The following is a 20,592-nucleotide window of genomic DNA, read 5'->3' as shown; positions in this document are numbered from 1 at the left end:
AGGGTAGGGTAGGGTAGAGAAGGGTAGGGTAGAGAAGGGTAGGGTAGAGAAGGGTAGGGTAGAGAAGGGTAGGGTAGAGAAGGGTAGGGTAGGGAAGAGAAGGGTAGGGAAGAGAAGGGTAGGGAAGAGAAGGGTAGGGAAGAGAAGGGTAGGGAAGAGAAGGGTAGGGAAGAGAAGGGTAGGGAAGAGAAGGGTAGAGAAGAGAAGGGTAGGGTAGAGAAGGGTAGGGTAGGGTAGAGAAGGGTAGGGTAGGGTAGAGAAGGGTAGGGTAGGGTAGGGTAGAGAAGGGTAGGGTAGGGTAGAGAAGATAAGGGTAGGGTAGAGAAGATAAGGGTAGGGTAGAGAAGATAAGGGTAGGGTAGAGAAGATAAGGGTAGAGAAGAGAAGAGTAGGGTACAGAAGAGAAGAGTAGGGTACAGAAGAGAAGAGTAGGGTACAGAAGAGAAGAGTAGGGTACAGAAGAGAAGAGTAGGGTACAGAAGAGAAGAGTAGGGTACAGAAGAGAAGAGTAGGGTACAGAAGAGAAGAGTAGGGTACAGAAGAGAAGAGTAGGGTACAGAAGAGAAGAGTAGGGTACAGAAGAGAAGAGTAGGGTACAGAAGAGTAGGGTAGGGTACAGAAGAGAAGAGTAGGGTACAGAAGAGAAGAGTAAGGTAGGGTACAGAAGAGAAGAGTAGGGTACAGAAGAGAAGAGTAGGGTACAGAAGAGAAGGATAGGTTAGAGAAAAAAAAAAAAAAAAAAAAAACACACAGGTACTTCTGGGTATGTTAAATCATGTGACTCCTTTAACCTCTCAATGCAGCACACAATGCCTCAACAGACAATAACCAATCCAATGAGCAGCTACTTGAGGCTGGTTGGAAAGACCTTTGTTCTTGGTGCCATGGAGGAAGAGGCCTTTGTACTTGGGGAAGGATGTGAGAGTAGAGAAGGATAGGGTAGAACGAGGTGGGTAGGGTGAAGTGAGGTTGAGAAGGATGGGATAAGGGTAGGGTGGGCTGGGGGTCCTGACTAATCTGTCTGTGTGAATGGAGCACTCACACTACACAAACTAGGACAAGGGGCTGGACCGTGTTTGAGAACAGTTCAGAGTGCTAGTGTCAGTGCACCCCAAATTAGAGCTTAGGTAGGCCCAAGGAGTCCCCTAAAGTCTTGCACTTTCCCTCAGTTCAGATGTCTGGAATATCCTTCCTTCCCCAATAATCCTCTTTTTAACCCCATAGTGACTACAGTTCATTTAATATTCCACTGCAATATCCAAGTACCAGCACATTACAACATCTGCGTTATATACAGGTCATGACAAACTGGTAGGCATCACAACAAACCTAAAAAAGGTAAAATAAATATGGACATCCTGTGCTGCTCATCTCAATGAGAGACAATAGATTATCAAACCCGTCCTAACATATCCCCAGAGAGACAGAAGACCCGAACCCCACAAACATGGCTGTACAACCCACACCTAGTGTTGTGTATTGGTCTTTTCCGAATATTTACTGGTCTACTACTGTCACAAAAAAATAAAATAAAATAAAATAGGAGGAGAAGATCGACATCAATTGGACAGTACAAGCATAAACAAATGAACATGGCTCCCGACCAGGACACTAGATCTCTAATGAGCTCAGGCATGTCTGGATGCTCTTCTGAGTCCACATGGCCAATCCTGCCTGGAGAAGCCGTTATGGGCCAATCATTTCCTGCCCTGCAGCTGCACATATACCCACCCCCAGCCGCAGAAGAGCAAGTGACAGCTTCCCGGCATGCTCGGCCACATGGGTTAAGAGGAGCATCCAAAAAAACAAAAAAAAACAAACACACCCGAGCTCATCTCTACTGACAAATGACCAATCAACATCAGCTCAAAAAAGTAAAAAAAAAAAAAAGAGGATCAGATTATACAATACTCAAACAACTTCAATGAAAGTTATCCGCCAAGCAATAAAAAATACAATATGTGCCCTGTGAAGATGTTATTTCCTTGTCATGCTGATCCTTCCGCCTTACTAGAGAGTCAGTCTGGAATTATCCAGGTCTGGTGTTACAAATGTTCCAGGAGTACACTGTTTCTAGGTCAGTAACTCATTGGGCCCGATTTATTAAAAAGTGAGAAGCGAGGTGAACACGAGATCTGTGGGATGGCAGATTGGCAAGCCCAGATCATGGGTTGCAGACCCACCATCCCAGAGCATCTGTTAATGAAGCTGGTGTCCTATCATATATGGTCCCCCATCGGATAGTGTCCGCTGTGTACTGCGCATGCGCAGTACACACAGATTCCGAAAATAGCCGAGGATGAACGGCGCCCGCGCCGTGAGTCCAGGTTCTATCCCCACCATCCAAGTGGACACAGAGTAGGAATATAAAAGAGCCGAGCGCAGCGAGGCCGAAGCGCGGCGAACGAAGCTCGTCCCGTGAGGGGCCCTCTAATTTTCACAACCCTATGTCCACTTGGATGGGGGGGCCACCACCTCCACTCACGGCCCAGTTCATCTTCGGAAATTTTATGAAGCTTCTTCTGCCCCGTACTGCGCATGCGGACACTATATGATGGCAGGAAACTATCTGCCAGAACACCGGCAAAGCAAGCAGCATGTATAGCGCCACCTCCTGCCACAGGTGGAGTGATACCAAATGTACTCTGCTGCGGACAGCAAAAGCAGGCGATACCTGAATGGAAGACTGTTATTAAAGGTCAGTTTATTACTAAAATTGCAGTGTATATATGGGCATATCTGCGCAGTGGTTACTGGGCTGCTTTCAAACTGATCCGCAGGTGCAGTGCACCTTCAGGTTACCTGCACTGAGGCATAGACTTCTGTTATTACCTGCGGGTTTGGTGAGATTTCAGAAAGTGCACCACACCTGCAGGATATAATAGAAGTCTATGGCAAAAAGACACATGTGCACTGCGCTTCATTAGTGTGAAAGGCCCCTTTCACACAATCGGTCCAACTCAATCGAACCCTCCATTCACCTCTATGAAACGGCAGATGTAAACAGATTTGTGTCCTTTTACACCCGCCTAACTCCAATCCGATTCGCAAAAAAAAAAAAAAAAAAAAAGGGGGGGGGGGGATCAATCCCCTTCCGTTAGGGTGGATCGGAGGACCCATAGGAGTAGACTGGGCTGTGTCCGTGTCCACTCTGCACGGACCTGTCATCTGCCTGCTCTGCCAATTGTGGCTTGCGACCGGTTACCAAGTCACTTAAGTCGCTCTTCAAAAGGTTGGGCACCCCCGACATGAAGCATAAGTAAAAAGGCAAAACTTTTTTTTGTTTTGGAGAGAGTGCAGGGGGATTAGCATGCTTGTCGGTTTACATTGCTGTGTTCCCCCATTAGGGAGATTTACCCTCTCTATTTGTTTACCATTATCATTGAAAGTGAAAGTAAAAGAAAATCCTAAATTTTGGGTTGCCCCCAGAAAAGTAAGAGAGGAGAAATCTTCCAATGGCAACACTAGTTATGATGACCTCGGGTTCCCCAAGGAATTTCCTTTGTTTCCTCACTTCCTGTTTGGCTATGGGACAGGAAGTGAAGGGAAATCTTCACAAAATGGACACAGATGGCGAAAAAGAATCTGAATGGGGTTAACCCTCCCCCGTTCTACCCATACTATAAAAATAAATAAAAGTTTTTCATATAGATCTACTTTAACCCTTTTTTCCAATATAGACCTACTAAGTAGCGTCACCTTTGAAGTATCAGGACGACTAGGATATTTAGAAGAGGAACAAGACTTGCAGGATAATATTGCTCTTACAACAGTTCCTGTAATGACTTTTACAGTCTGTCTGTGGACGGAGCTGACAGGCAGGGAGGGGAGAGCGGAGGGCAGAGCGGAGGGCAGAGCGGAGAGAGGAGCACATAAACTGACCACAGTGTCAGGGCTCAGCAGCCATGATAAACCATGGTCAGTTTACAGTGGGGAGGGCAGAACAAGGCAAGATCAGCCAGGTTTTTTAAGTGATAGAAGGGGCCAAATAGCACAGCGCAAGCACTGTGTTGTTAATCATGCTTTAAAGTGGTTGTACACCCTGTACAACCACTTACCTATAGGTAAGCCTATATTAAAGCTTACCTGTAGGTGCTGGAAATATGTCCTAAACCTCCATGGTTTAGGAGACATTTACAAAAAAAAAAAAAAAAGCTGTGTGCCGATGACTACGACGCATGCACACTTTAGAAAGGGCAGATTGTGCAGTTTCTAATATGGGGTCATGCCGTGACTTGGTGGATCCCGCAAGCATGTGCAGGACTGAGGTCACGTGACTCGGGCCAGTCACAGAGCCAGAGTTCGCGGCCCCAGAAGGAAGAGGGGTAAAGATGGACGCTCGGTGCTAGTGGGGACAGCAGTTACATCGCAGGCTTCGGTTTCAGGTAAGTGACACATAATGAGCTACTATGCGATGCATAGTAGCCCATTATGCTTTACTTTTGCAGGAAAATAAAGAGGAAGTAAAAAGGAACCCACCAGGGTTTACTTCCTCTTTAAGGGAATAAGATTTTTTATTTATTTTTTATTTTTTTGGGGGGTAACAAACGCTTTAAGCATCAACCAATATAGAAATATGTTTACTACACGGATCGTTAACCTATATAGTAAGACACACCAACCGTGTCCGTTTTATCTTGTCCTAACAATTGAAAAACGTCCTACAAAATAAAATATCAATGATGCATAAATGCCTTGGAGAAAAAAAAAAAAAAAAGTTACATGCGCAAAGAGCACTATCAAAATATTGCACAAAAGATAAAACCGAGGCTTGATTGGCCCGAGATCCATTAATGTAGAATCCCGGTTCTCAAAGAAATCAGTTCTTGTGTGCCGGGGAGGCGCTCACCACCGAGCAGCAAACCCAGCAACCTTTTCTGAATAGCTGTGCTCTTCCCCTACAAACCTCCAATTCACATTGATTGGAAGATTTGTCATTTAGGACTGCAAAAACTGAACTCCAGGCAGATATAAAAGATACAAATTAAAGCAGCTGTGCATTCATTATTCCATGGATGTATTTTTATTTTTATTTTATTTTTTTAAAGAAAGCAATGCCAGTGTGGCCCGGTATCAGCCTCTTAAAACCCTTGTACAGCAGAGCTCAGAATAAGGGGGAAAAGCAGCACGAGGAAGCAATCAGATGTGCCAAGTAGGAACAAGCTGTTCGGAGGAGAGGGAGAGTGACAGAGACATGAGCTTATCATTCTGCTGCTCCTCTCACTGTCCAGACATTTAAGGCTCAGTTCGACATATGCAAATTATATTTGGAACCGCATCCGAATCGCATTACATGTGAATCAGACCGGCTTTTAATAGAGCCGATTAACATATATGTGGTGCGAATTAAAAAAAGGATCCTGTGTGTTTTTCAGTTCGGTTCAGGTGCGATAAATTGGCACCTGAACTGCTGAATGCAAACGCACCAGAGACTGCACAAAATCCTGCCCCGCATATATGTGAACCCAGCCTAAAGCTATACTCCAAATTTTGTTGCATTTTACAAGTTGGTCCAAATGAACTATGTCCCTCACCAACATGTGAGGCCACTGGATGTGCGGTATAAACAGTATGTAGCTGAGACCACATACAGCACTGTGTTCCGGGTGCGAGCCGAGACCTACCTGGCTCATACCCAGAATACAATAGAAGTCTGAGCCATTCATAGAAAGCAATATATTCTAGCAATGAATAAGTAAGGATACACTAGAGCTGCACAATTAATCGTTAAAAAATTGTGATCTCGATTCAAACCCCCCCCCCCCGATCTCTATTGCAGAGATTGCCGATTCTTTCGTATAACAAGTGGAGAGACTTATCTGCTCACTCAGCTGTCAAAAGAAAACATCCCGGGTAGTCTGCCAAGTTTTTAACATGAAACATTGTAACCAACTCTTCCTTCTTAGATCAAAAGGGATAAACTTGTGTGTAAAGAAAAAATCCAGGCAGTCTGCTAAGTTTTTAACAAGGTGTAAATGCAGGAAGTTTAACCACTTAAAGTCTTTTTCGGACACTTAAGTTAAAATCAATATTTTTTGCTAGAAAATTACTTTTTGAACCCTCAAACATTACATACATATTTTAGCAGAGACCCCCTAGGGAATAAAAATGGCAATTGCTGCTATATTTTACATCACACTGTATTTACCCAGCGGTCTTTCAAAAACAATTTTTTTGGGGAAATGCACTAAAAAATTAAAAAAAAAAAAAACGAAACAGCAAAGTTAGCCCAATTTTTTTTGTTTTAAACGTGAAAGATGATGTTACGCCGCGAGAATCGTGATCCATCTTCCAAGTAAAAAAAAATAAAAAATTGTGATTCTCATTTTAGCCAGAATCGTGCAGCTCTAGGATACACCAAAACATATCGGGTGAAAATGGCGTTATCGGCATTTTGCCGATAAGAGAAAAAGGTGCCGATAGTGGCACCGAAAATGCATGCAATTTTGCCACAATTTTACAGGTTACATGACCCAAAAACCACATCAAAAACATAACACTGGTGCGTTATTGATGGGTTCTTGTGCGTTTTCAATGCATTTAAACAGGTACGCGTGTTTTTGGCATTTTTTTTTTTAAACGGATCAAAAATGCATGGAAGTTAAGCGGACCATTGTGAAGATATACATAGAATTTAAAAAAGGGATACATTTTCCTTGAGCTAAAGTTGCCAATAAACTTATACTTTTTAAAAATTCATGATAATTAAAAAGTCAAATATAATACAATTATATATAAAAATAAATATAATAAAAATCACAAGATCTCATAAAACGCACCCAAACTGGGGATCTAGAGGCTGCGCCATGGATAAAGCGATATTTCAAAGATGTACAATTAGGGTCGGTTCACACTGGGTCGACTTGTCAGGGCGACTTAGTCGCCTGACAAGTAGCCATCTGTACAATGGAACCATTCTAATCATAGCGACGCAAGTCGCTCCGACTTAGAAAAAGGTTACTGTACGACTTTGGGGGCAACTTGCATTGACTTCTATACAGAAGCCGTTTTGCAAGTCGCCACAGCGGTCATGTCGGGGGTCACCTGAGGCAGTCGCGCTGCAAGTCGTGCTGCAAGTCGCGCTCCCTCAGTGTGAACTGACCCTCAGAATAAGCAGCAACTTACAAATGATAAAATACACAAAACAGGCTACCAAATATAAAGGAAAACAGGTAAACAATTGCACTTAAAAAGTAAATAATTACCAGCTAAAAATTTATTTTTATTTTTTAGCTGGTAATTATTTACCTTTAAGTGAAACCGTTTACCTGTTTTTATTTATATTTGCTAGCCCTTTTGTAAAAAAAAATAAAAGTATATATTTTTTTTAAAAATTAATTTCGGTTAAGTGCATCTTGCTTTTTTTTTTTGGTTTCGGTACAAAAATTTGGCTGAATCCAAGAGGTGGGCTGATGATGTCACAACCTCAGAATCAGCCAGTCGGAGGAAGCTTTGTATTCTTTGCTGGAGTACATCGCTTTCTATGAATGGCTGAGTGCTGCTCAGGCTGATTTCCAGGTATGAGCCTGGAGGGTCTTGGCTCACACCCGGAACACAGTGCAGTATGTGGCCTCAGCTACATACAGTTTATACCGCACATCCAGCGGCCTCACAGGTTAGTGAGGGACAAAGTACCGCACATCCCGCGGCCTCACAGGTTAGTGAGGGACATAGTACCGCACATCCAGGGGCCTCACATGCTAGTGAGGGACATAGTACCGCACATCCAGGGGCCTCACATGCTAGTGAGGGACATAGTACCGCACATCCAGCAGCCTCACAGGTTAGTGAGGGACATAGTACCGCACATCCCGCGGCCTCACAGGTTAGTGAGGGACATAGTACCGCACATCCAGCAGCCTCACAGGTTAGTGAGGGACATAGTACCGCACATCCAGCAGCCTCACAGGTTAGTGAGGGACATAGTACCGCACATCCCGCGGCCTCACAGGTTAGTGAGGGACATAGTACCGCACATCCAGCAGCCTCACAGGTTAGTGAGGGACATAGTACCGCACATCCCGCGGCCTCACAGGTTAGTGAGGGACATAGTACCGCACATCCAGCAGCCTCACAGGTTAGTGAGGGACATAGTACCGCACATCCAGCAGCCTCACAGGTTAGGGAGGGACATAGTACCGCACATCCAGCAGCCTCACAGGTTAGGGAGGGACATAGTACCGCACATCCAGCAGCCTCACAGGTTAGTGAGGGACATAGTACCGCACATCCAGCAGCCTCACAGGTTAGTGAGGGACATAGTACCGCACATCCAGCAGCCTCACAGGTTAGTGAGGGACATAGTACCGCACATCCAGCAGCCTCACAGGTTAGTGAGGGACATAGTACCGCACATCCAGCAGCCTCACAGGTTAGTGAGGGACATAGTACCGCACATCCAGCAGCCTCACAGGTTAGTGAGGGACATAGTACCGCACATCCAGCAGCCTCACAGGTTAGGGAGGGACATAGTACCGCACATCCAGCAGCCTCACAGGTTAGTGAGGGACATAGTACCGCACATCCAGCAGCCTCACAGGTTAGTGAGGGACATAGTACCGCACATCCAGCAGCCTCACAGGTTAGGGAGGGACATAGTACCGCACATCCAGCAGCCTCACAGGTTAGTGAGGGACAAAGTACCGCACATCCAGCGGCCTCACAGGTTAGTGAGGGACATAGTACCGCACATCCAGCAGCCTCACAGGTTAGTGAGGGACAAAGTACCGCACATCCAGCGGCCTCACATGCTAGTGAGGGACAAAGTACCGCACATCCCGCGGCCTCACAGGTTAGTGAGGGACATAGTACCGCACATCCAGCAGCCTCACAGGTTAGTGAGGGACATAGTACCACACATCCAGCAGCCTCACAGGTTAGTGAGGGACATAGTACCGCACATCCAGGGGCCTCACAGGTTAGTGAGGGACATAGTACCGCACATCCAGGGGCCTCACATGCTAGTGAGGGACATAGTACCGCACATCCAGGGGCCTCACATGCTAGTGAGGGACATAGTACCGCACATCCAGGGGCCTCACATGCTAGGGAGGGACATAGTACCGCACATCCAGGGGCCTCACATGCTAGGGAGGGACATAGTACCGCACATCCAGGGGCCTCACATGTTAGTGAGGGACATAGTACCGCACATCCAGGGGCCTCACATGCTAGTGAGGGACATAGTACCGCACATCCAGGGGCCTCACATGCTAGTGAGGGACATAGTACCGCACATCCAGGGGCCTCACATGCTAGTGAGGGACATAGTACCGCACATCCAGCGGCCTCACATGCTAGTGAGGGACATAGTACCGCACATCCAGCGGCCTCACATGCTAGTGAGGGACATAGTACCGCACATCCAGCGGCCTCACATGCTAGTGAGGGACAAAGTACCGCACATCCAGCGGCCTCACATGCTAGTGAGGGACATAGTTTGGCCCCAACAAACTATGTAAAGAGTAACAAAAGCCGGAGTTCAGCTTTAAAGCCCCATTCACACCTGAGCGTTTTGTAGCTTGAAGCCTGAAGCTCCAAAATGCTTGAGGGGAAAAAAAATCCATTATTCTCTATGGAGATGGCTCACATCTCCACTCCAAGTCGCCTGAAGCTCAAACAAGTTCTGGACCCTTTTTTTGACGCTCGAATCTGGCAGATTTGGGCATTTTTGGAGCAGGAAGCAGATGACAAAATCTAAAAACATAGCAACAAATGATGAAACAGATGACAAAGCTCAAAAACATTGGAAAACGCTGCATAGAAACGAGTAAATACGTGCTTCGAAACGCTTAAAAACGCTATGCTCAGGTGTGAATGGGGCCTAAAAGTGACTGAATGGGCAAAAAGGCAAATCCTTTGGCAGGTAAAACCACTCTGTTTTTGCATTTCATTGGCAGCTTTAGTGGTTTATTTGAAGCTGTGGGCAAGAGCAAACTAGCAGCTATAATAGACAGCTGTGCACATCTATTTTAGTACCTCTAGAAGCTCCTTTCCCAAAGTCAGTATCGGCACAGCCAGAGGCACAACTCCTCCAACCTGCCTCGAGTGGAAATGCCCGGCCCCCAGTCAACTCACTCGGGTGACTGGCATTGTATTGTTAGATGTGGGTCGAACAAGAGGAAGTGGAGGGGTGTTCTGGGACCTAAATCAAAAATGAGAACTATCACCACCTATCTAGTAAAACTGGCAACTGATTACTTGTGCCTACAATAGGATTGTCCCGATACCGATACTCGCACAAATGCGCCCCGTGCTTAACCAGATACCTGAGAATGTGGTGAAACCGCAAGTCAGCGGGCGGAGCGAAGAGCGAGTCAATAGGCTGGCAGCAGTGGAACTAGGGGTAAGCGGGCAGGGTGGCAGCTGCATATTCCATCGAAATCAGAGACCGGAGCCGTCATATTCGTCACAATCCTTGTCTCCCTCAAGGGGTAAACTTTACGGCGGCCATCTTGGTACACCCTGCTCTAAGCCACAGTAAGCCAGCAGCGGACATCTTGTTACACCCGGCCCATATAGTTCGGGCTGGGTGTAACAAGATGTCCCCTGCTGCTTACTGTGGTTGAGTGAAAGGTGTATCATATACAGTAGTATGCTGCGACCCCCATCTTGGTACACCTTGCACTCGAGCGCAGTAAGCGGCAGCGGACATCTTGTTACACCCAGCTCGAACTATATGGGCTGGGTGTAACAAGATGGCGGCTGCTGGCTTACTGCAGCTCACAGCAGGGTGTAGCAAAATGGGGGTCGCAGCATACTACTGTATATGATAAAATTACATGAATGAGGAGGAAAGGATTTTGCAATGCTATATGTCATAGCATTGCAAAAGCCTTCCTTACCTCTCATCATTCATGCCATTATGCCAGGCTAGCAAGTGCCCATAAGTGCCACCTATCATTAGTCTGCACTGTGCTTTGAAAACGGTCACGACATAAAAAAAAAAAAAAAAGGATCCGTACTTGCAGTTAGTCTTAAAGTTGTATCGGTACAACCCTAGCCTACAATGTTCACTTTAAAAACTGTTCTGTATAAGGACAGGGGCAATTCCCCTCAAGTCCCGTAGCTTTTTTTTTCTGCTCCGTTCTTCTATTATCTGCATGATAACTTCTGTCAAGTTCTCCAACATCTGTGATAAAACCAGCCTGAATTTTATGTCAGGGTGGGTGCTATAGATTAGCAGAGAGCTGGCCAATTCACAGCACAGCTCTGCAAGTCTCTGGCTATGTGGAGAAGGGGGGGGGGGGGGGTGTGTGTGCTCCTTTCCTCCAATCAGCTCACACACAGTGTATGGCAAGACGCCACACCCACAGGTGAATCAGGAAGAGAAAATTCTAACAGGACATCAAATAAAAAAAAATAATCAAATCAAGCTTTATTGCAATTCTACTACACGTGAGGACATACGGTACAACAAAATGTCGCATCTCGCAGGGCCACGGTGCTACATACATATACAAATTAAACACAACTATAAATATACATGCACATTCTAAACAGAACCAGTGTCCCTATTGGAAGGTTTCCACTCTGTTATTTTTCTGGGGACAACTGAAAATTTGAGACTTTAACTTTCAAAGAGAATGGTAAACAAGACAAATAGAGAGGATGAATCTCCCAGGACACAGACAGCAATAGATATAGAGTGGAGAGGGAGGGATTCTATCTATCCAAACCTTACAGAAAAGTTTTGCCCTTATATTTAGAGTAAAATATGTGATCAGTTGTGACACCGGTCATTTGATGGTTTGACAGTTTGGTTGAAAACACAATCAAATGTGACAGCTAGCAATGCCGTCAATTCCAGGAATAGAACTGTTTTTTGAAACAGTTAAAACAATGGGTTTAGTTCCACTTTATGATTTACTGCTGTTCAGGGGCTCTGGGCTTCAGTACAATGGCAGCCTCCAGCAAGAAGAGACAGGTACAATGCCAGAGGTGATTTACAAGACACAATTTTGGTAGAATAATTATTAAAGTGGAATGTGCTAAAGAACATTTTTTATCAAGTTGTGGTGATTAAAGTTACGCTTTAGACTCCATTTACACTTGTGCGATTTGTAATGCAACTTTGGAAAAAGTCGCTCACCCATTCTTCTTAATGGCACCCGTTAAAATTGGTGCAACAAAGTTGCAGCGACTTTGAACAGGTGCCTGCACTACTTTTAGTGATCGACCGATAACGTTTTTTTTTTGGCTGATACCAATTGTGCGGCTCCCTTTCAGGCCGATAACCGACAACAGGTGACGATATTCTGTAAAATGTAAAATTTTTACACTGTCCTTTAAAAAAATATATATTTTTGTGATCACGGTTATTGCTGTCAAAGAATGTAAACATCCTTTGTGACAGTAATAGGCACGTGACAGGTACACTTTATGGAGGGATCTGTGGTCTAGAAGACCCAAAACCCCTCTGCACAGAATTCAAAATCTGTGTTTTTGAATACTTTATATTTTTTAAAACTGGCGCCCCTTAAGATGCCAGTAATCCGGAAGTGATGTCATGACATCGCTTTCCATTTACTAGATCATTTACTAGATCTGGGGGGGGGGGGGGGGGTAGACATCCCCTCTTGCTGCTTGTAATAACAGCCTAGCAAGGAATATACATTCCACATTAATAATTATTTTACCAAAATTGTGCGTGTGGTGTAAATTGCCTCCAGCATTGTTCCTGTCTCTTTTTGCTGGGGGGCTGCCATTTTGCTGAAGCCCAGAGCCCCTGCAAATATTTTTTTTTGGGGGGGGAGAGGGGAGACGTTCCATCTCACTGCTTGTAACAGCCGAGCAAGGAACCTACATTACACATTAATAATAATTCTACCAAAATTGTGTGTTGTAAATTGCCTCCAGCATTGTTCCTGTCTCTTTTTGCTGGGGGGCTGCCATTTTGCTGAAGCCCAGAGCCCCTGAAAATATTTTTTGGGGGGGGGGGGAGAGAGGGGAGACGTCCCATCTCGCTGCTTGTAACAACAGCCGAGCAAGGAACCTACATTACACATTAATAATAATTCTACCAAAATTGTGTGTTGTAAATTGCCTCCAGCATTGTTCCTGTCTCTTTTTGCTGGGGGGCTGCCATTTTGCTGAAGCCCAGAGCCCCTGAAAATATTTTTTGGGGGGGAGAGAGGGGAGACGTCCCATCTCACTGCTTGTAACAACAGCCGAGCAAGGAACCTACATTACACATTAATAATAATTCTACCAAAATTGTGTGTTGTAAATTGCCTACAGCATTGTTCCCGTCTTTTTGCTGGGGGGGGGGGGGGGGGCTGCCATTTTGCTGAAGCCCAGAGCCCCTGAACAGCCCTAAATCATAACCCATTGATTTAACCGTTTAAAAAAAAAAAATTAATTAAAAAAAGTTCTATTCCTGGAATGAAGGCATTGCTACTGTCACATTTGCATGCGTCTTCAACCAAACTGGCAAACCATCAAATAGACGGTGTGATAACTGAACCGCATCGGTCATTATAAGAAAGATGACCATCCGCTCTAAATGGTAACCCTGGCACAAACCCTTGAAGCAATAGCGGTAAGTTTTGTGACCGATACTTCAAAAAAAAAAAAAAAAGTGAATATCGGCTACCGATAAATCGGTCGACCGCCAACTACTTTGGCGCGACTTTGATCCACAGAATGTTAAGTCAAATAAAAATTTAAAAAAATAGTACAAAAGTCGCTCCGAAGTTGCACTGGAAATCATGTGACTCTGAAGTGAGTAGAACCTCAAGGTATCCCGATTAAACCGCTGCACTGCAAAACGACAGCTGGAAAATGAAAGCTGGCATTTGATTGGCTGCTACGACTTCATGCTGCCTACCAACAAGGCCTAAAGTTTCTTTTTACATGCAGCCAACTGTTGAATGCCTAAATGTTTAGCCGCTCCCATTCATAACAATGTAATTGCATACAGAGTCACCTCTACACCTACAGGTCCCTGCCAAATAGGACACCGCTATAAATAGTTTGTTGTTTTTATCTTTGTACGTTTAAGATACTAAATTTACACGCATGCACAGTCGTTGCCGTCAATCATTACCCCGGAACTGGACGTTTGAAAATTTACGTAGGTTTTTAGAACTTGATGTTAAAATGGACAGAAAAAAAAAAAAAAAAAAAAGGGGGCGTTCACCCGCAGAAGTTCGATGTTTTATGGACTGACTGACAGATGTTTATGTAGACAAAAGACATTTCTAAAAGAAGCTGCTCTGTCTGGGAAGCCAAACTTCAAAGTGATGGAAATCTACGGCACGCTCCATGAAGTCTAGAAATACCCTCCTCCGGAAAAGTTTCAGGAGACGCGCGCTTTCAGCCCTGTGTAACAGTTTTAAAAAGGGGCAAAAACCCTATAATAAAAGCTGTCAATATGAAAAAAAAAAAAAAACTCAAGAAAGAATAAATAAAAAGAAGAAACATGGATATAAAGTATGTAACAAAATCTAACGATATACTATATTGTCAAAAGTATTGGGACACCTGCCTTTACATGAACTATTGGCATCCCAGTCTTAGTCCGTAGGGTTCAGTATTGAGTTGGCCCACCCTTTGCAGCTATAACGGCTTCAACTCTTCTGGGAAGGCCGTCCACAAGGTTTAGGAGGGTGTCTATGGGAATGTTTGACCATTCTTCCACAAGCACATTTGTGACGTCAGGCGCTGATGTTGGATGAGAAAACCTGGTTCGCAGTCTCTGCTCTAATTCATCCCAAAGGTGTTCTATTGGGTTGAGGTCAGGACTCTGTGCAGGCCAGTCAAGTTCCTCCACCCCAAAATCACTCATCCATGTCATTATGGACCTTGCTTTGTGCACTGGTGCAAATCATTTGGTGGAGGAGGGGGATTTATGGCGTGGGGTTGTTTTTCAGGGGTTGGTCTTGGCACCTTCGTTCCAGTAAAAGGGAACCCTTACTCAAGATGGCCACAGCCAGAAATGCTAGGGGAGGGGGGGGGTGGGGGGGGCGTTTTTCAAAGTGATTTATTAGCAAAAATAAAGCATGGAGACGGGGATGCTTTGAATGTTAAAAATGAATTAAAGTGGATGTAAACCCACTTAGTAAAAATCACGCAATCCCCTGGCTTTCATAACATTAAGGTTTACTGTATATGTGCCCTATTAAAAAAAAAAAAAAAAAAAAGCGCTCTATACCAGGGATATGCAATTAGCGGACCTCCAGCTGTTGCAAAACTACAAGTCCCATCATGCCTCTGGGTGCTTGTGGCTGTCAGAGTATTGCTATGCCTCATGGGACTTGTAGTTCTGCAACAGCTGGAGGTCCGCTAATTGCATATCCCTGCTCTATACCTTATTTAATAACGCCGCTCAGCGCTCACGTGACTGGCCGGCTCCACTCTCCCCCGATCTGACAAGTACAGCGGGAGTGGCTGAGAGTCCTCCGCTGACATCAGTCGGGGGAGAAGAGTAGGAGAGTGTCGGCCGATCACGTGAGAGCTGCTATTAAATTAGATATAGAACAGTATATATATATATATATATATATATATATATATATATATATATATATATATATATATATATATATATATATATATATACACACACACATATACATACATATATATATGTACATATACAGGAAACTTAGTATTATGAAAGCCAGGGGATGGCGTGAGGAGGACAGGACAGAGGAGAGCTGTGGATGACGGAGGCACATAAACTGACCAGTGTCAGGGCTCAGCGGCCATGATATACAATGGTCAGTTTACAGAGGGGAGGGTATAGCCAGGCGATACAGGGGTCCAAATAACACAGCACAAGCACTGTGCTGTATAAAAATGCTTTAAAGGAGCAAGATCCATTTTTTCTTCTTTTTAGGTTAACCAACACTTTAACCACTTCAATAAAAAGGGCACTTTCCCCCCTTCCTGCCCATGCTGATTTTCAGCACTATGCAATTTGAATCACAATTGCGTGGTCATAAGACTCTATACCCCAACAAAAGTTTTATAATATTTTTCCCACAAATAGAGGTTTCTTTTGGTGGTATTTGATCACTACTGGGGTTAATTTTGTGCTAAAAATAAAAAAAGAACACAAATTTTGAAAAACAAAAAACAAAACACGTTTTCTTCGTTTCTGTTAGAAAACTTTGTAAAAGGAGTATGTTTTCTCCTTTAATGATGAGCACTGATGAGGCAGTACTGACAGGCATAACTGATGGGCACAGAGTGCCATCCTAATGGGCAATGATTGGCACCCCTGGTGGTCTAAAGTGGGCATCCTTGATGGGTCTGCGCTGATAATCAGTAAATTAACCCCCCCCCATCAGGGGAGCAACCAATTGGCTCTCCTCTACTCACACCTCTCAGCGCGAGTCGAGGAGAAGCTGATCAAATGGCTCTTCCTGTTTACACTGATCCGCTGTGATTGGACACAGCTGATCACATGGTAAAGAGCCTAGGTCAAACCTTGGCACCCCAGATGTTTTTGAACTACATTTCCCATAATGCAGTTCCAAAACATCTGGGGTGCCAAGGTTCGCCATCACTGGCATAGGTCATAGATTCTTTACCAAGATCGGAGATGTCAGACTTAAACACCACCAATAGCCGTGCTGCGCCCCCCCCCCCCCCAGGCTTATCCTGCTGGATGTCATACGATGCCCAGTAAGGATAATAAAACCACTGTCCAGCCGTCATTTTGCTATATGGCGGGTGGGAAATGGTTAGTTTTCGGTTTGTGGTTTCGCTTTAATAGCCTTATCCAACAATGGAAGCCATATTTGCCCATCAAGATACAGTATTATATCTTTACAATAGCAAATATGTGGTCAGATATGACCTTGTAAAACAATAAATAAAAATATCAACCAAGTTAATTAAAATTCATCATTTCTGTTGCACTCTTGGAGGTATAAAACTATTGAATGACCCCATATAAAAGCCCACCATAGAGAGTTATTAAAATGCCCATAGGCTTAAAAGAGTTGGCAGATCATCCAACAGATCTATAAAACAAAAACATACACGAAAAAAAAAAAATCATTTGTCAAACTGGAACATGTTGCCCCAAAGTCACCAATCTGGTTAAGTACATATGTCAACCCAGCCTTCTACAGCCCCTGATCTGGTTTGTACCGCTAACCAAATCTCTATAAAAAAAAGAGAGAGAGTTACCCTCCCTTCCTGTTCCCGCTGAGCAGGTTTTTCCAGACAGGAAGTGAGGAAATTCATAAAAAAAAAAAAAAAAAAAAAAAAAAAAAAACACAAAAACAAAACAAAAACAGAAATATAAATAAATACTTTTCTTTACTAGGAGGTGGGGGGTGCCTATTAGAACCCAGTCAGAATTTTATCTCTGCGCACCCCGTTTTTCCCAACTTCCTGCCTGATAAAATTCTTGTCAGCAGGACAGGAAGTAGAGAAAATTCTCTCTAATGAAGTCCCAGATAACAGCAAAAAAACCTAACAGGCTTTTTAATCCTCCCCCACACCATCCAAAATTAGAAAACAGTTTTTGGCAGAGACAAACCTCTGTTCTCCAACTGTTACTTTCTAAATGTATGTTCTGAACAAAAAGTATCTGAGACCCGGACTGTCTAGTAGAAACCATTTAAGCTGGAAATAATGAAAGCTTCAGTCCGATTGGTGGCTTTGGGACAATGCTAACAGTCTATATTTCAGACAGAGCAAGGGGCTGAGGTCTTTCAGCTGCTGCCCACAAGTCTCAGCATGTTGTGTCAACTGCTCTCCTGAGCATCACCATTATAACAGGACGAGGACATTTTCTGTACTCAGATTTCCCATGAAAAACAAGTTGTGCGGGAGGCTGGGGGGGGGGGGGGGGGACCTGTTTTAACACCTGCTGCAGTTGACATATCCTCTCCCAAACACATGGCCAGTTAGCGTATTATTTCCCAGCCTGGAAAAATAATAGAACCATAAATCATTCTTTTCTGCATGCATCTACTGCTCAGGCTCAGGCTCTACAAACGGCAATGGTCCTTACCAACACAACTTCTAGACCAGTGATGGTCAACTTCTTCATTTAAGGGGCCACAAGCGTAGCCACCAACACCACCAAAGGTGTCCTCAGTCTGACATAAAAGTCGCAGACTGCGGACGCGGTGCAGGGAGACCGCCACTGACGGTGGACGCGGTGCAGGGAGACGGCCCCCTGACGGCGGACGCGGTGCAGGGAGACCGCCACTGACGGCGGACGCGGTGCAGGGAGACCGCCACTGACGGCGGACGCGGTGCAGGGAGACCGCCACTGACGGCGGACGCGGTGCAGGGAGACCGCCACTGACGGCGGACGCGGTGCAGGGAGACCGCCACTGACGGCGGACGCGGTGCAGGGAGACCGCCACTGACGGCGGACGCGGTGCAGGGAGACCGCCACTGACGGCGGACGCGGTACAGGGAGACCGCCACTGACGGCGGACGCGGTACAGGGAGACCGCACTGACGGCGGACGCGGTACAGGGAGACCGCCACTGACGGCGGACGCGGTACAGGGAGACCGCCACTGACGGCGGACGCGGTACAGGGAGACCGCCACTGACGGCGGACGCGGTACAGGGAGACCGCCACTGACGGCGGACGCGGTACAGGGAGACCGCCACTGACGGCGGACGCGGTACAGGGAGACCGCCACTGACGGCGGACGCGGTACAGGGAGACCGCCACTGACGGCGGACGCGGTACAGGGAGACCGCCACTGACGGCGGACGCGGTACAGGGAGACCGCCACTGATTGCGGACATGTTATGGATGTTGGAGCCTGCTTCAGGAAGGGTCGGAGACCAGACCAGTCACTCTGTGCAAGTAGAAAGAGCAGCGGTGACTGGTCTTTATTACAGGAAGTTTCTAAACACATTTCACACTGAATTACTGTTCAGATCACCTAACGCAAACCAAAAATCAACTAAGAATACACTTGACACTCCCATTTAGATCGTAAGCTCTAACGAGCAGGGCTCTATGATTCCTCCTGTATTGAGCTGCATTGCAACTGTACTGTCTGCCTCATGTTGCAAAGCGCTGCACAAACTGTTGGCACTACATAATTCCTGCAAAATAATCATCCCAAAATTCTTTTTTTTTTTTTCATTCCTTATTTAGCTGTCAATGAATCCAACAAAACAGAATGGAAAGAATATATGACATCTGCATATGATAAAGACCGGGCATTACAGAACACAACTAATAATGCAGAGCGCGCACACACAAGCAAAAGGGATGGGCTATGCATCCTGTATAAAATGTCGCTAAAAGTGGCCAGGAGTCAGGAACATTCATCAATAAACGTCAAATTCCGAGACCAGGGTAAACGTTCCGAAGTTCAGTTCTGATTTGAGTAAGACTGTGTAAGATCTGAGTAAGAACGATCCGATTTTTTTTTTATTCTGAAGCCCCTCTGTCCAATTAGTCAGTTTTTAACAAGCGAGTTTGAATTTATATATTTTTCAAAACCAGTTGCTCCTGGACTACTGGGATCCCTGTCCATCCCCAAACTACAGATGCACTGGAATTTCAGCGGACCAAAATTGTGTTTTCTGCATTTTGCTGATAGAGAAAAGGGCGCCGATAACGCACCCAATTTTGCTGCGATTTTACTATGCCTATGGTGTGTTTTTTCATAGATCATGTGACTCAAAAACTGCATCAAAAACATAACACGGGTGCGTTATTGATGCATTCTTGCTGCATTTTTAATGCTTTTCAACAGGGAGGTGCGCTTTTTTTTTTTCCAATTCAAAGATTTTTATTGGTTTTTTTTATTTTATTTATTTTCTTAACTGACCAAAAATGCAGCAAGCAGATTTTTAAACACAGCAGCAGAAGAGCAAATGGACCAGCGTGAAGACATACATATAATTTAAAAAAAGGGTTGCGTTTTTTCTTTTAAGGTTGCGGATAATGGGCGACATATTCATTTAAATATATGATATTTAATGAAAGTCAAATATAATGCAATTACATACATACACTTTTATTATATATATATATTTTTTTTTATTTATTTATTTTTTATTACACACACACACACACACACTTTTTTTAAATATATATATAGGATTAAAAAAAGTATATAAATATTTTTAACTATATATATTAAAAGAAGTGTGTGTAGAATATATATATATCTATATCTATACACACCCCCCCCTATATATAAAAATTATGATATATTATTATATTTATTTTTTATTTAAATTTGCAGTCAAGTGCATCCTGAATTTTCAGTTTGGGCACCAAAATTTCCAACCGATTTAGGCCCAGAGAAAGCCTCCATACAGAATGCTATACTGGTTTCAGAAAACAGAAGGCCTTGCTCAGGGCAGAAAGCGTGCATTTCTGCAAAGTAACCGACGGCAACTAATCGGCCTCATCTGTCTGCAGAGATTGCTCACATCTTACTGGTTGCTATGGGTTAGTTAACATTCTCATTCATTAAGTACATTTGTTTACATGATTACAACCCCCCCCCCCCCCCCTCCTTTCCTTTAAATCCTGTGTGTCTCTGTACATTCACTTATAAAACAGACTAGATTTCATGCATTCTTGAGGCTGCGTTTTTGTGGGAAGTGCTGATTATTAACTGCTACCAAAAGAAGACACTAA

At 44.5% G+C, this 20,592-nt stretch overlaps 1 protein-coding gene across 1 annotated transcript in view; it reads right to left on the bottom strand.

The window, feature by feature from the left end:
• Positions 1-20,592, bottom strand: part of LOC143933557 (dual specificity tyrosine-phosphorylation-regulated kinase 1B-like) — a 100,692-nt gene that overhangs the window by 79,389 nt on the left and 711 nt on the right. The gene's annotated exons all lie outside the window — the stretch shown is intronic.

The sequence above is a fragment of the Lithobates pipiens genome, unplaced genomic scaffold (assembly GCF_037356315.1).
Source record: "Lithobates pipiens isolate NorthernLeopardFrog02 unplaced genomic scaffold, aLitPip1_a1.2 Scaffold_27, whole genome shotgun sequence".
Taxonomy (NCBI): domain Eukaryota; kingdom Metazoa; phylum Chordata; class Amphibia; order Anura; family Ranidae; genus Lithobates; species Lithobates pipiens.
The sequence above is the reverse complement of the archived record's forward strand: the minus strand, read 5'-3'. Positions and strand labels throughout refer to the sequence as shown.